The sequence below is a fragment of the Ziziphus jujuba genome, chromosome 8 (assembly GCF_031755915.1).
Source record: "Ziziphus jujuba cultivar Dongzao chromosome 8, ASM3175591v1".
NCBI classification, from domain to species: Eukaryota; Viridiplantae; Streptophyta; class Magnoliopsida; order Rosales; family Rhamnaceae; genus Ziziphus; species Ziziphus jujuba.
In genome coordinates this window covers 25,614,147-25,626,539 of record NC_083386.1, presented here as the reverse complement: position 1 = coordinate 25,626,539, position 12,393 = coordinate 25,614,147, and the positions used below count along the sequence as shown (strand labels likewise).

The 12,393-nt window shown below is 35.9% G+C and overlaps 1 long non-coding RNA gene across 1 annotated transcript; it reads right to left on the bottom strand.

The window, feature by feature from the left end:
• Positions 1-2,136: 2,136 nt before the first annotated feature.
• LOC132804922 (uncharacterized) lies at positions 2,137-3,117 on the bottom strand. The gene is made up of 3 exons (XR_009640115.1): positions 2,580-3,117; positions 2,332-2,460; positions 2,137-2,250 (listed from the first exon to the last, which is right to left on the bottom strand). It is a non-coding gene; the product is annotated as an uncharacterized LOC132804922 (long non-coding RNA).
• Between the last annotated feature and the right edge of the window lie 9,276 nt (positions 3,118-12,393).

Below are 12,393 nucleotides of genomic sequence, written 5' to 3'. Positions count from 1 at the left end.
TCATATTTTGCCAAATTTTTGGCCCCCACAAGTCCCTTAATGTGTGTTAAATGCAACAACATGCAAAATATACATTTTTCAATGATACAAGAAGAAAAAACCCCAAACGTTATGAAAAAGTTTTCAAATTGGCAAAAAAACTTGATTACCGTAGGACCTTCGGTAATTACCGATGAAACCGACAGTAATCAGTTTAAGCTTGCTGGAAAAATTACCGACGATTTCATCGGTAATTACCGAAGGCTCTACAGTAATCACATTTGACAACTTTTTTGGCCCTCACAAGTCTCCTAATGTGTGTTAAATGCAAAAACATGCAAAATATATATTCTTCAATGATTCTAAGAAGAAAAAACCCCAAACGTTAGGAAAAAGTTTTCAAATTGGCAAAAAAACATGATTACCGTAGGGCCTTCGGTAATTACCGATGAAACCTATGGTAATCAGTTTAAACTTGCTGGAAAAATTACCGACGATTTCATCGGTAATTACCGAAGGCCCTACAGTAATCACATTTGACAAATTTTTTGGCCCCCACAAGTCCCTTAATGTATGTTAAATGCAACAACATGCAAAATATACATTTTTCAATGATACCAAGAAGAAAAAACCCCAAAAATTATGAAAAAGTTCCCAAATTGGCAAAAAAACTTGATTACCGTAGGGCCTTCGGTAATGAAACCTACTGTAATAGATTTATACTTTCTGGAAATATTACCGATGGTTTCATTGATAATTATCGAAGGCCCTACGGTAATCAAGTATTTTTTGCCAATTTGAGAACTTTTTCCTAACGTTTGGGATTTTTTCTTCTTGGTATCATTGAAAAATGTATATTTTGCATGTTGTTGCATTTAACACACATTAAGGGACTTGTGGGGGCCAAAAAAGTTGTCAAATGTGATTACTGTAGGGCCTTCGGTAATTACCGATGAAATCGTCGGTAATTTTTCCAGCAAGTTTAAACTGATTACCGTAGGTTTCATCGGTAATTACCGAAGGCCCTACGGTAATCATGTTTTTTTGCCAATTTGAAAACTTTTTTCTAACGTTTGGGGTTTTTTCTCCTTAGAATCATTGAAGAATATATATTTTGCATGTTTTTGCATTTAACACACATTAGGAGACTTGTGGGGGCCAAAAAAGTTGTCAAATGTACCATAGAGCCTTCGGTAATTACCGATAAAATCTTTGGTAAATTTTCTAGCCAGTTTAAACGGATTACCGTAGGTTTCATCCGTAATTACCGAAGGCCCTACGGTAATCAAGTATTTTTTGCCAATTTGAGAACTTTTTCCTAACGTTTGGGATTTTTTCTCCTGAGAATCATTGAAGAACGTATATTTTGCATGTTGTTGCATTTGACACTCATTAGGGGACTTTTGGGGGCCAAAAAATTGATAAAATGCGATTAACACTGGGGTTTCAGTAATTACTGATGAAACCTACGGTAATCAAATTTTTTTGCCAATTTGAGAACTTTTTCCAAACTTTTGGGGTTTTTTCTGTTTAGGGGCATGTTGTTGTCGGAAACACGCATTAGTGGACTCTTTGGAGTCAAAAAAATGTGAATTGATGCTACTGAAAGCGTATCGGTAATCATCTTTGTTTGAATTTTTATCACTACCAAGGGTCGTCTTTTCTCTTATTTTGTCAACAGTTATCATTACTAAAGCTAGATTCTGCATATTAAGATACCATTAATGTAGGATGTCATAATATTAAATATACGATCTACATTGAAAATTTATTAAAGCACAAGTCAACAGCATATTTTTTTCTAAACAAGCTAATGTCTTCCGGGCCAAATAAAAGGTTCTCCTCACTGCTCTTGTATTCAATAAATTTCAAAGCGAAGACGCCACAATCACCCCTACAGAATAGCATTAATGAATAGAATTAATGAAAACCAACCACGTGAATTTCCACACGTAAGCACAATTAAACAGCAGCAATAGAAGTGGTTGCAAATGACAACACATTCATACCCATTATCTTGGCAGGGTGCATCTTTGATCATGGTCATCGTGAATGGCTCTAAAGTGGGAAGCACTTCCCAATTCTTCTCGTAATATCCCCCATACATCAATAGGTAAGGCAGCATATACTTAAGGCATTTGGCATTGTCCAACTCTTTATTCTAGACATATTTATTTCCCATATTTGGATCGTATAAATCAATATGTCGAGCTTTCAAGTCCACACATGCTGCCAACCAATGGGCACCTCCATTGTTGACAGGGATGTACACTTGAAAATTAGAACGTAACGTCATTATCCACAAATTGGGAAACTTAGTCAGAATTTTTTTAAATATATGTATAGACTTACATAATCACATCTCCATCACGGCACGCTAAGTTTGGGTGACTTCCCACGCACATAGCTACGAAGTGTCGAATCACATGAATATGTGCTTCGAGATGCCTCCCATATGGGATAACGGCCTTTGATGGATGACTGCCAAATAATTAAATAGATACAATATAAAATGTCATCAATATAACATTCATGAATAAATACCGACAGATGTATTATCACTTACCGTACCAAACTACATAAATGAATATAAAACTTACCATCTCAGATGAGGAAGAGGAGAGTGGAACGTGCCCTGGAAGTTTGGTGGTTTCTTTCTCAGCTTTGGATTGTTGCCTAGTAGTTTGTCGACGCTTAGAGTTAGGTGCTGATATGCTGCCACCGCGTCTCTTAGTTTGCATCTTCTTAACTCCCTTCTTCGATTGAGATCGCAAATTCCTTTTTGGTGCCATTATAAAATACAACCTATAAATGTAACTTGACAACATTAATAACTTTTTAACTACCTTTAACCACATAGTCAACCATGTATGCATATATAAATAACCATAATCCTAAATTACGAATACATAATTTATATAATTCTAAACAATACAAAATAACCATTTCAATTTAAATTGCCAATGCTGCTCATTTTCATCTACATTTAAAGTGTATATATATGTGTGTATATATATATATATATATATAACTACGTATAAACAACTTAAAATAACATAAAATTTGATCAAACACATTTATTTATCCAACCACTTCCACATTTTTTATCACTTCCAAAATTAATTTATATCAGTTTTAATTTTTAAGCTTGTGCCAAACTATAAACCTTAATCAACTCCATATTTTTTTCTCCTTTTGAACCCCAAAACTCTTTATTAAAAAAAAAACAAAAAAGGCTTATGTCATCGATTACATCAGCAAAACGGCAAGTAATCCATTACACATGCACAAAAACGACACGTCGTTTCTAATTAACGACATGTCGTATTAATAGGACGACGTGTCGTAGGGCTGGCCGACCGAACGACATGTCGTTAGTAAAAGACGACACATCGTTCTCTTCTCCTTCAACCTCCAGCCGGTCGACCCGAACCCGCCCGAACCGGGTCTCGTACCCGAATTACGACCTGGAATTTTCTCCCACCTCCGACCACCGTTTCAGGCCAAACCGGTCCCATTTTTTTCGTCTCTTCATTTCCTACTGATACCCAGTGTCAATCTATCCTAAAACTTAGATTTTAATAACTTCCATATAAAAACCTTAATCTAACATAAATTTTTAAGCGGTTTTAAACATCAATAAAGCAATTCACATTCCTAAACATATCACATTGTACTTAAAAAATGTTATATATTCTTAAAATTCCAAGTGTTTGATGTAAATATGAAATCCACAATATATATACATCACACACGGCAATAAAAAAAAAAAATTAACTGATGATGCTTATAAGTGGATTAAAAAATAGAAAAAAAATAGATTTTTCTTTTTTAGTTTAAAAGTTAAAAGGATTTTTCGTGGTGTGGGATGTGGGATATGATGTGGAATGGGGTGAAGTAAAAGTTTTTTGTAGAAATAGATTGGAAATTAATATAACAGGATATGAATGTCTTTTAAAATTATTTTAAGGTTATAATTGATATTAAAGGGTAGAGAAAAAAAATGAAAGAGAGGGGGTATATTTCGTTACCGCCTTGCCAAGGAGGGTAAAGGGCCAAATTCCCCTTGCATAAATAACGCCACACAACAACATGCTACTACTCAATTCTTCTTGTAAAAGTAGCCCCCCTGCTTCATGTAACCCATAATGTTTTGCTCCAAACAGCAAATGATGCTACATGACTTAGTGACATTGCAAATACTATATGATTATCTTCATAAACAAAGAATAGGACATAACGTTTTAAGCAATACATAGATGGTGTCTTTCATTTGATCAAGAAGCTGAAAGTAATTATGCCTGCATGTTTTGTCGAAGAATATGGCAGCACAAAATCCCCAAAAGCCTAGAGCAAGTACAAATGCCTAAACAAAGTCTACAGCCGTAGTTGTTTGGAGGGATTTTGTTTGATAAATTTGAAATGAAAGCAAGTAGTGTTTTATGAAAACAGGGCTCCAGATACATCAAAATTGAGGAGTAAGAAGGTGTATGCAACCTCCAAAGACAGATTCAAGAGGGATTTGGATGAGATTCAAGTTGAGTCCCGTGAAATGAGCTTTGATATTGTAAAAAGCTTGAGCTATTTGAACTTTCTCATTTCCTTCTATTTACACATGATTCTCTCCATAACATATTTACGTTTTAGCAAGAAATGTAAAACTTGGTGAGATATTGACACTTTGAGTAGTTTTCTTGATGAAAAAAATTTAGCAAGAGAATAACCAAGACCGTACCTGTCCATGAATATATCCCCAAAAAAGAATAGGAACAGGACAACTAACAATGCAGAATATGGAGTAAATAAAGAATAAATAGCCGGATGCTCTTACATTCACGGAAACACATTTTCAACATTAACTGGCTTATACTCCAGTGTTTAAACAAAACAAAGCAAAGACTTGTTCAACTATAATGTTGTTCAAATTGAAAGTAACTGCCTTTAATAAACAAATAGTTCTCTTCAAAATTCAAATGCAGAACCACATTTCCCAAGCATTTGGAATTTGATCTGCCTGCCCTTTAAAGTAAAAGCAAGATAAACTTTGAGTCAAGTTCTGCATCTCTTCAACATTGTTCTGGAACTAGCATAGATACAACCAGAACCTGCAATCAGCAATTATACCGTGAGCATGGAGGAAAGCTTGAATTCCACTCTCAGTTTTCTATTGCCTCAATGGCCAAAGGTGATAATTTGATGTATGTTTGGCTAACTGCTAAAGATGCAATAAAAAAACATTTAAATGAATAACTTTTGCTTGTAAGTATTAGCCATTAAAAAAAAAGAAAAAAAGAAAAAGAAAAAAGAACTTGTGCTAGTAAGTAGTTCCTCTATTTTTGTATACCTCAGATGTACTACTAAAGACTACGAATGCTTCTAGTTGTTGAATCCCTAGAATGCGCATGTCAAACTCTCCATTAGTACATGAAGACCATTGCAAATATATGATCAAGGACATAAAATAACAACAGGACATAATGCGTTAAGCAATAATATTTTTGCACCTTGTTGAAGATGATGCCTTTCAGGCTTTTACTGATTTTGAAGGTAGTTTCTGAAGTTTTCACATAGATGCTGTCTTCATGCGGTCTAAGAAACCGAAAACATTTGTGCCTCCATGTTCTATTGAAGAAACGGCCACCACAAACTGTCAGGACCCGTCCAAAATTCCTCACCGGAACCCTAGACAAGCCCTGATCCCAGAGAAATCCTACCAGACCCTCCAATGGAAAATCCGGCATTACCTCCTCTAAGGGTTGGACTTACCACAAATTTCCTGTACTGAAAACACACTTCTATATACATTCCCTTATTCATCCTACATTACTACAATTTAATTCCACAAATTTATAGCACTCCAAATGAATAACAGGAAATCAGTGCATAATTAATAAATAAATGTCCAATACAGTATACAGAACATTATACAAATAAATGTTGAATTAATACAATGTCAGATAAAGAAGCACTACAAGATGGAGAGGAAAAAAGGAAAGAAATGCTTCTTGGACTTTCGGCAATAAACTGAGACATCAAGTTCGCCCCGGACGATCAACGTCTCCCAACCTGGATCTAGGGGAACGGAATTTAAAAATATGAGATGCTAATCATCTCAGTGAGTGACCATATCTACTGTATAATTATAATAGTAATAATAATTATAGCACATTTGGTTAATTAAGAATAAATAAATAAATAAATAATAATTAATTGAAGATAATATTTTCTCTTAAAACACTCACGATTCACTCGGTTGGAAAGGTTCCCCTTTTAAAACATTTTCGCAAAATCCAATCTTTTATGCCCCAAAAATCAAGGAATAATTAATCAAATAACTTTCAAATAAAATACAAGAATTTAAGGATCCAAATTTATAAGGGAAAATATAGAATAAGACATCATTGGATACAATAAATAAAATCATAAATAAACTTATATTAAAGAAATTTGGCATAAGAACAAAAATAAACTCAATGTATAAATTATAAAATTTATTAAGTAAACCAATGAAATAATCAAAGAAACATTTTAAATCAATTTAAACATCGATAGAAAACAAATGATAAAAATATAATAGAATTTATTTTAAAATACCAATCGATTTAAATGATAAAATCAAGGCAAATAACTTTTAAACATTAATGAGAATAGGTAATAAAATCACGATATCAATTTCATAAAATTTGTGTAAAGCTTTAAATTTAAATAAATATTAAAAACAACATTAAATACATTCTAATTTAAATACTATCTTACAACTTTAGGAATTGAAATTTATATCAGAAAAATAATTACTTGACGCACCACACTATATACCAGTGATGTCCCACGATACCCAGCATCCCGAACACCTTGTAACGGGAGGTTAAAGAGAGAAACTTGCATACAGTCGCTTCGGCATCCCGACAGCACCGCTGCTTAAACCGTCATCCCGGCCACGGAGGGGGGCGGTTTATGGCCAATATCAAACTTGCCTACCCTCGGTCCAATGGCAACTCACGGGAGACATTATAACTTGCGCGCTCATCCACATATACAGTACAGAACACCAGTACTGTATGAGTGCGTCTAAAACAAATAAATAAATTATTATTAAAATACCAAATTTTCCAAAATTCACCGTGGAAATTATACCACTTTTCAAATTCACATCCCACATTTTTCCTTTAATATCACCAGCATGAATACTTCGATACAAATTCCATCAATTTCAAATCTATCAATGAAACCAACAATAATTTAAAATAAATATTCCTTCAATTCTTCAAAATTCAAAATATAATTAAATCACATGATAAACTTAATAATTATAAAAGGAAATTGAAATCACAATTTTTTTTAATTCCCAAATATATATTTGGCACCCAAATATATATTAAAACAACATGCATTGGCAATATAATTTGTATGGAAATTCTTTTAATGTCAAATACATAAAACATAATTTCCAAATAATCAATTAACACAAAATATATGATTAATCACCCAAAATAATTTTGAAGGTGGGTCACTCACCTCGAGCATGCAATTAATCCAAGATCCTCCATGGGATCAATTCCACGACGCACACGTACTCCTAGAACAACAATATTACACAACTCAAATAAATTAATATTTTATTCGGGTAAATAATATCCCGTACCCGAGGGGTTTAACACAAACGTTAACTAAAATTGACAAGTAATATACTGAATCAAAGCTTGTGGAACGAGGATCGCATTATCGGCCTCCATTGACCCCAATTCCACCGGTGGTGGTTAGAATTTGCCCGGGAAGCACCGGCTGAACTTCACTTCCTCATAACTCGCGAACCACTTCGAATTTAAACAATTGGAGACCATATTTGAACTCAGAGGACCCAAAATAAGGGGAAAGGGGTGGAAGACCAGACTGGGTTGGTTGGAAACGGCGAGAATCGCCGGAAAACTCAACCCGCCGCTGTCGACTTCACCGGCCCGATCTGGGCTCGTTCAGCTGCGTCTGGCCGGGAAATTTGGAGGGTGGTGTCACCAGGGACTGGGCTCCCTCCCTGGCCGGCACGTGTGACCGTCCGATGGCCGAAATTTAAGAAACGGCAAGGACGCGAGAGGAAGAAAAGGAAAGGAAAGGAAGAAGAAGGAGGAAGAAGAAGGAATTCGGGGGGCTGGGGTCTTTTTCCCACGTGGGGGAAGGGAAAAAAAAGAAAAAAAAAAGAAAAGAAAAAGAAAGAAAAAGAAAATAAAAGAAAATAATTAAATAATATTAAAATAATATTATTGTATAAAATAATAATAAAATAATATGGTATTTAACCATAGTTGACATGTGGTATCTCATTGTTTTGACACATGGCACCTTTTATTAAGTCACACGTGGCACATGGTTCACATATTTAAAAATAATATTAAAATAATATTGTATTTGAAAAATTCTACAGGTCCATAACTTTCGAACCACATGTCCAAATCGGACGTACTGCTAGTCTATGAACTTGTATCAACGAGTACTTCACAACCATGCATGTGTCAAAGCTTAACTTTGCATGAATAAAAAGTCAACTCCGGCACCCCTTGGACAGTTTGGACCTCAACTTGTTTTGCTCGTAACTTTCAAACCGTAGCTCCGTTTTCAACATGCTACTAGTTTATGAACTGGTGACAACGTGTACTTTTTAACGGTACCTCGGTCAATGTGAAATTCCGACAGGAACAAAAAATCAACATTTGACCCTTTCTCAGTCAACGACGGTCAAACCCAATTTAGTCAAATTTGAGAAATTTCCGGTATATTTCGGGACGGGGTGTTACACAAACTCCCTAAAATCCTATAGCAAATCCAACTACCATGCCTAAGTAAAACCATGACATGCCATTGTCATTATCGTCATTTCTATTCTTGTTCTCAACTATAGGGGTTACAACATCTCCGCTACAGTTTGGGGTGAGTGGAGGACCGCGTAGACTATTCCAGATATAGCTGGATGCATAAAAAATTTGGAGTTGAGTGCCTAATGGGATCCTTCCCCTCAGTTTGTTGTAGGACAAATTCAGATGGCTCAAAAAACTCAAAGTTCAAATGGCTCAAAAAACTCCAATTGGACATACTTGGAGGGATTTCACCTAAAAGCTTGTTCCTAGAAAAATAAACCGACTACAATGCTCCCATTTTACCCATTCCATGAGGAATCTCTCCTGTTAAAAGGTTATTTGACAAGTTCAATGATAGCAAATTTGCGAGACTGGTAATTTCTGTTGGAATGTGTCCTGACAAAAAATTACCAGATAGGTCAATGCTACTAACGTATCCGAGATTTTCGATGTATTCCATCTCTTGACCTTTCATTACAAGTAATTCTCCTGAAAGGTTGTTGTTTCGTAGGTGCAATAACCAAAGCAAAACCAATGAACCTAAAGAATATGGAATAGTACTATTAAATTTGTTGTCGCTTACTTTCAAGATCACCAAATTCTTCCACATTGTTGACCAACAATTGGATATTACTCCTGATAATTGATTGTTTTGGAGATTGAGAATCTCCAAATTCATTTTGTCACTCGGTCTGTTGCACAAGAACTGAGAAATGGAACCAGAAAACATATTATTCGAAAGATATAAAGGAAGCGTATTGGAAGATATACTAGGTAATGGCCCCTCAAAGCGGTTGTGGCTAAGGTCAATCACTAAGTCCCCAGACAGTTTCTTAATTCTTCCATGCATTTGATCATGAGCAAGATCAAAATATGAGAATACAAAAAGAGTCCCAAAACCAAGAGGGAATGACATCTTCAAGACTCGTGTTTGATAAGATCAATATAGAAAGATTCTCCTGTGAATGTAACCACAATGGAAATAATGGTCCTAGATGCCATGAGTTCATGTCTAATGAAACAAGCTGAAAAGGAGGAACCCAACTAGGATGTACATCCAAAGTTAATGGGGTTCCACTTGCTTCTAATTGTGTCAAACTTGTGGAATTCGCAAAGTAAGCCTCGGAAACAACACCCTCCATAAGCTAATTTCTGTCAATAGATAAGTACTCTAATTTGGCAAGCTGCCCAAATGATTCAGGTAAAGTTTCATTAAAATGACTATGCTCAAGGCTCAGATATCTCAAAGACAAAAGGTTTCTCGATGATACTGGAATTGGGTCGGAAATCATATTATATGATAGATTTAATTGGTTAGCTGACCATAAATTTGACCATCGAAAATATTCAAAACCTCTAGATTACTAGAAACACATCTGGACAAACTATATAGCATTTGGGATATCGATTGGTTCCATTTGTTCGCCGACAAATGAATTTCCTTTAAGTTGCAAAGTTAAGTACCCATTGATGTTGGCAACTTCCCTTCAAAGTCATTGCCAGTGAGGTCAAGCATAATGATAGATGTCAGGTTTGCCATGTGACTTGATTTTGTACCTCCCAGGTAATTATAACCAAGGTTGAGAAAATTTAAATGACTTATCTCATACAACCAACTAGGTGTTGATGAGGTATTGCTAAAATAGTTATCAGAAAGATCGAGGTGCACGAGAGAAGTCAGGTTCTAAATACCTTCAGGGATTAGACTTCCATATGTAGCCTGTCTAAGATCTAGAGAAACCAAACTTCTCAAATTGGAAACCCATTTTGGAATACTTTGATGACTGGGGAATCTCGAATAAAAATAATTATTCGAAAGGTCAAGTATGACTAGAGACAAAAAGTTGACATGATATGGTGGAGAGTAGGCAAGAGGACAAGTGCAAAACTGTCAAAGAAGGAAGTGAGTTAGTTACCTCTAGCCAATCAGATGCTTGTGAATGGTTGACATAATTCATGTCTAGTACTTGCAATGAAGAAAGATGAGACAGCCATTGAAGATTCTTTCGTATCCATCCAAGTGCTCACCAAATGCGTCATAAGTTACATCAGCTGCTACCCTTCTGAGATTAAGAACCCGTAAATGTGTGAGGTTTCTGAGTTGATGAGGAATGACACCCCCGAATTTGGCATGAGAAAGATTGAGATTTCTTAAGCTCCTTAAAGAGCCAAAGAATTCAGGGATAGGGGTTGCAGCGTCTGGACTAAAATTGGAAGACTTTGACTAATCGGTAATGAAGTGGAACGCATACTTCTTGACCTTAAATCAAGTTATATTTAATACCATATGAATTATCAAGTATTGTAATTTCTTTTCCAAAAAGGAAAAAAAAAGAAAAAGAAAAAGAAAATGTTGTGGTTCTCTGACCACGTTAGAGAAGAAATGTGAGAAGAAAAATAAAAATTAATTCTATTACTCACTTGGAAATAAATTAAAAAATAAAAACTTCTCTCGTGGAAGATTCTCACGTGAAACCTCTCTCTACACTGTCAAATTCTCTCTGGAATGTCAAATTCTCTCTGGAATTGCTCACTTTTCTCTCAAGCTCTCTTTGGAACTTAAACACTACTCTCAACACTCCTCATTTGGGTGATATTGAGGTTGCACCACTTGGCTTGGCTTGCATGCAACGGGATGGAGCCTATTTATAGGCTCACAAATTTGGTGCATGTCCTCCATTTTCAACCTCTTCTGATGTTCAGCACCGGCCTTCTGACATTGCCCACAATTGTTGAGCAAGTTGGAGTTCGATGTTAAATGCAGCAATGGCCATTGTCAAAAATGGTGAGCTACTGGTTTCACACTGTCAGTGCAGTGTGATGCAGCTGGACTTCACAATTCTCCCCCTTCAGCCGCATTTAAACTGATGGTCATCTGCCATCCATTCCAACTATGTCTCTGGACAGCTTTAGCTTCTCTTAAGTAACAACTTTTGTTAACATGTCTGCTGGATTCTCCTTTGTGTGAATCTTCATCAGTTTCAGCAACTGTTGATCTATTACTTCACGTATCCAATGATAACGGATGTCAATATGCTTTGTACGGGAATGATACATTGAGTTTTTGCTCAAATCCATGGCACTTTGGTTATCACAATGTATCTTATAGTCTTCTTGCTTGATGCCCAATTCTGTGAGAAAACACTTTAACCACAACATTTCCTTACCCGCTTCCGCTGCGGCAATGTACTCTGCTTCAGTAGTGGATAAAGAAACACACTTCTGCAATTTTGACTGCCATGATACAGCTCCCCCCACAAAAGTGTAGAGATAACCTGATGTAGACTTTCTATTATCAAGGTCTCCGACCATATCTGCATCTATATAGCCTTCTAAGATTGGATCACCTCCTCCGTAGCACAAACACAGCTTCGGTGTACCTTTAAGATACCTGAGAATCCATTTGACTGCTTCCCAGTGTTTCTTTCTAGGATTTGAAAGAAATCTGCTCATAACACCTACTGCGTGAGCAATGTCTGGTCTAGTACACACCATTGCATACATCAGGCTTCTTACCGCTGAAGAATATGGTACTGAAGCCATCTCCTCTATCTCTTCTTTGGATGAG